A 4,949-nucleotide genomic window follows, 5' to 3' on the forward strand; every position below is an offset into this window, starting at 1 on the left:
ACTGTTTGGCAGCGTGGAGGGGGTTTGGGCAGGGGTACATATAGCGGGACTCTCTAGGACCCGCCAGCGGTAAGGTTTGACGCGGAGTCTTTCTAATACAGTTTAAAGTTTAGGCCTTTTAGCTTGGGCGGTCTGCCAGCTGACTAGCTAGCTTGACCCTGGCATTACGTCCCACCACTACTTTGCTTTTCTGCTAGATTGTGTGTCCCCTGAAGAATTTCCCGCTCTTACCTTCCCCCAGCATCTCGCTCTCTGCTAGCAAGTCCCGCCCTCCACTTCCTGCCTAGCTATTGGCCATCAGCTCTTTATTACAACCAATAGGGAAGTGAGAAGTGAAGAAGGCCGAATATTTACAAAATATGAGAGAGTTGATGGGCCAGAGAACTAACAATATCAAGATCCCGGCTGGTACTTAGCTCTCTGCTGGTCTAACAATCAACGCTTGAATATACAGAGACACCCCTTCACAGGATGTACCCAACAGATGCCTAATCCGGTGCTGCCTGTAGCATGCTCTGGCCTTTTCAGGAACTTGAGGTGGGGAGGGGAATGTCTGTACTCTTCAGGTTTGAAGCGAAAACATCACTTCCCTCACATGCTTGTCACATCCTTTGATGTCTTCGTTCTTGTCTGCCCTTTAGATTCTGGAGAACAACAAAGGACAGACCAGGTTGTTCTATTGGGAGGCTTAGGAACCCCCAAGGCCTGCTGGGAAAAGCATTTACCAACCAGCTAGTAAGACGTCAAAGGTAAGAAGCTCCCGAAAGCCACACAGTAGACACCTTCTCCGAGGGTTGCCCGGGCACACTAAGCTCGCCACAGTGAACACTGGCCGCACACTAACCCCGCTTCTCTTCCCTGCCTGTTCTCCCCAGCCTTTCTTCTGCTGGGTGTCCTAACTGTTCCGCATCTCTGTTTTTTGTCTGGCTGTTGTAACGAAATCCTTCAGGCTGCAATTGTTAAATAGCATCTATGTTGCTCACTAGACTAGGTCTGGAGGTTCAGGACTGGCTGTCTGGAGAAGGCTTGCTCCTTGTTTCAAAGTCACTCTGCCCTAAGGGCAGCATCCCACTCTCACAACCTACCACCCCCAGGCCCCACCCCCACCCCCATTCCCCCACCCCCTCAACCCCCAATTCCCCCACCCCCACCCCCAGGCCCCACCCCCACCCCCACCCCCACCCCCACCCCCTACCCCCCATACCCCACTTCGTCATAGCACAATAATGAGAATTGGGTTTAACACATGAGCTGATCTTTGCATTGGCACAGATATTCAGGCCAGAGGTCCTGGCCCTCTTAACGTTTGACATCACAATCTGGGTATATTAACCAGCTTTCCGCCACTAGAACAAAATCAGAGACAATGAACAGAGAAACTGCTTGGGCTCAGGGCTTTGAGGACCCAGTCAATCAATGATTGGCCTCATTATTTAAGGCTTCTGGTGAGGGTACTGGGACAGGAGAGTGGGGAGCGCTGGGCACAGCAAACCCCTTACACTACGAGCCAGGAAGCAAACGGCGAGATGGGAAAAAAGAAGATGCAGAGGTCCCATAGTCCCCCCTTGAAAGCACAAACCCAGTGACCTAATGATGTCCTGTTGGGCCTCACTTCCTAAAGGTTCCAACAGCTCTCGGTAGTGTCCCTTTAAGGAGAATCTTTTGGGGATGTTTATTTAGGTCCCCTGACAATAATCTGATATTCCAAAAAAATGTTCTTTGGGGAGAAGCTATTTATTTTGATACAGTTAAACTGATCTCTTGTCTTTCATGCATCCATCCATCCACCCATCCCAGACACTTTTAGAGCTTCATATTGCCTTGAAGAGGATTCAAGCTGTGTGCGCAGGGACAGTGGCCTCTGTGACTAACCCCCACACCTGCAGCAGGAGGCAGGATGGGGTGCAGTGGGGCGCTCTCACAAACTCTCTAACATGGTTTCCAATCACACTTCGCCCCACTGAAGAGTTCAATCCTCTGAACAGTTCACAACAAGAAACCCAGGCTGGGGAACAACGGCTGGCGTAGGGAGCAGAGATCTGGGGTGTGGTGAAATCAGGGAAAAACGAGCTCGGCGGGCACAGTATATTTTTAGAAAATGGACTTCATTCATCTGAGGAGCTCGAAGGGCAGCTAATGTGTGTTCAGTCGGGAGACTAGGGGCAGGAGCACGTCCCATGGCCTGACCACATACATCACCAGATGTGTCTGCAGCATCCATTTTACGTGGTAGTGCCTTACACGTGGTCACAGAGCTGAAGCCAGTGTGTCTGATGCCAGTTTCTGCCTGGGGACGATTCCTTATTTCCATCAGCTTCTTTTTAATCAAGGCAACTAGAGTGTTCACACATCAGTAGAGGGATGTAGCCTTTGAACACAGTGGTGTTGATTTAGCACCTACAGGGTAAGATAAGCCGTTATATATGGTTTGTTAGGATTCTGGGAGCCAACCATTGGAAACTGCTAGCAGCTGCGTCTCAAGATCCTTGTTGAGTTTTCTGAACGAAAGGGGGCTGGAGAGATGGCTCAGTGGTTCAGGGCACTGACAGCTCTTCCAGAAGACCTGGGTTCAAATCCCAGCACCCACATGGCAGCTCACAACTGTCTGTAACTCTAAGATCTGACGCTCTCACATAGACATACATGTAGGCAAAACACCAATGCACATAAAATAAAGGTAGATTTTTTCAAAAAAGGAAAAACAAATAATAAAGGCGGACATGACTGCTCCTAGGTGTGATGGAGGAGAAAATTTATTGTAGATATGAAGGAGAGCATAGCTAAAGGCAGAGACAGAGGCATCTACCCGAGAGAGTCTAGAGAGAATATGACCCTGAGCCTGCCATGTGAGGGGGTAAGGAGGGGAGAGTCAGGAGTCCAAGAAGAAAAGGGTAAAAAAGATTAAAAGGAAGGAAGGAAGGAAGGAAGAAAGAAAGAAAAAGAAAGGGGAACTGGATAACCAAAATGGCTGGGTTATATAGGGGAGGGCAACCCCCTGGGCTGGGAGAGTTCAAAGTATGTGGGAAGGATTGTAAACTTTGTCACAGGGGAAAGCAGTCTTGGCAGGGTTTGCCCTTGGACACAGCACGGATACTCCCTGAGATTAACCTTGAGATAGACTGGGTGGAGCCATCCTGGGCTGAGACTTCAGGAAGTCCACCTGGACTACTCTGCTTCTAATCGACCCTCAATGGGAGAGGGAGACTGTCCCTTGCATGTGAGAGACAGGCAGGTGGAGAGGACAGAGAGGAGCAGCAGATTGAGACCGGGCTTGAGCGCACATGAATCCCGAAGAGGATCAGCGAACAAGCCAGACCAGCGTGCAGGCCAGACACCTAAGGATCCGTCCCATGGAACAGATACCAGAAGGTTCACTCTTGTTTCCTTTTCACCTCTTTTCCCTCTTGTGTAAGCTAGTTGGGTTGTATAATAAAGTTTAATTGTTAAGAAACAGAGCCAACAAAAGTAGGTATGCCAACCATATTGTGTAACAGCTAGGGACTGAGGGATGCTGGGAGAACCTGGCAGCCAGGTCTGCTTTGGTATGTTAAATAGGTACTGCAGTTAGCTTTGCCCTGGCTTTATAACAACCTCCCTCCTGTTTATCTTGCTCACAGACATGAGTGACTCTGGACGGACCTGGACTAGACTAGAAGTCTGCTGGTTAATGTTGCAGCCCTGGTCTTGCAAGGGTGAACAGTGCGACCTTGGCAAAGTCACCGTTCTTTCAGGAAGATGCATGCCCAGGTGCTCACAGTAATGTTGCCCGTGAACATAAGAACCTGAAGAGTGCCCTGAGAAGGAAGTAGAGCACAGTGTCCCTGTGCCTGTCCAAGCCGACTCCGGCTGCAGAATATTAGGTCACACCGTGAACCCAGAGATTGTCTTATTTACTGGGGGGAAAAAAACCAGAAACAAAACCAAACTGTTACTAGTTGTGGTGTGGCTCAGCCCTAGCACCCACCTTTAATCTAAGAGTTTTTGCTTGGATATTGTAAACAGGATAAATAAAGTCAACCATAAGTCAAGAGGCAGAGCAAGCAACCAGTTGACAGGAAGTGAACATAGGATTATTAAGAAAAAGAAACATGCAGAGGAAGAGGAAGTCAGAAGGACAAATAGACACACAGGAAGTAGAAGGGAGGGATTTGAGACCTCCATTTGAAGGAGGTTTTTTGAGATAGCAGAGGAAAGGGAGATTCCTTCTGGGACGTCGGCTGAGGAGGAAGGTCAGCTGGGTGCTTTCTCTGCCTCTCTGAGCTAGCAGGCTTTCACCCCAGCATCTGGCTCCTGAGACTTGATTGGTAAAATTGAACGATTGAGATTTTTGTTGAAAACAACAGACTCCAGTGATGCTCGCCTCTGGGTGCCCCCCAGGCCTGGTCCTCTCGTACCTTAAACCAGGACTGGTGTGTACGACCAACAGTGCATGGCAGAAGTAACATGGCATTCCTGAGTTCAGGTTACACAAAGACAGGGCCTTTCTGCTCCCTTTCTCCCTCATTATTTGTGCTGGGGAAGCCTCCTCTGAGCAGCACTGAAATGCTCTGCAGGCCGCATAACTTAGATAATTGTTCACAGCCATTCAAGTGAGCCATCCTAACTGCTAGGCCAATCGTTAGCCCCAGTAAGGCCGCAGATGACAGCAGTCCCAGCCCATGCTCAGCGGTGGTGTCACCAGACACCCTGACCAGAGTGACCATCACGAGCTGGCCCAGGATTCCCAATTTCAGAAGACGGATAAGATAAAGGAGTTTTTTCTTTTTATTTGATTTTTTTTTTAATTTTTGTACATGCGGCTAAATTTGGAGGCAGGAGGGGAATTTGTTACACATCAGTAGATGACTAATATGTTTCGCGCTATAAATTATGCAGTAGTTAAAGCAGCGGGACTAGTCTGTGCGCCCTGATAAGGAATAAGTATAAAATGTGGTTAAAAGAAAAGAAAT

At 48.8% G+C, this 4,949-nt stretch overlaps 1 long non-coding RNA gene across 1 annotated transcript; it reads left to right on the plus strand.

The window, feature by feature from the left end:
• The first annotated feature begins 3,168 nt into the window (after nucleotides 1-3,168).
• Nucleotides 3,169-3,925, plus strand: LOC311608359. Its single transcript, XR_014782923.1, has 2 exons — nucleotides 3,169-3,369; nucleotides 3,618-3,925. It is a non-coding gene; the product is annotated as an uncharacterized lncRNA (long non-coding RNA).
• The last annotated feature ends 1,024 nt before the right edge of the window (nucleotides 3,926-4,949 follow it).

Source organism: Acomys minous (genome assembly GCF_964271855.1).
Source record: "Acomys minous genome assembly, chromosome: 11".
Classification (NCBI taxonomy): Eukaryota; Metazoa; Chordata; class Mammalia; order Rodentia; family Muridae; genus Acomys; species Acomys minous.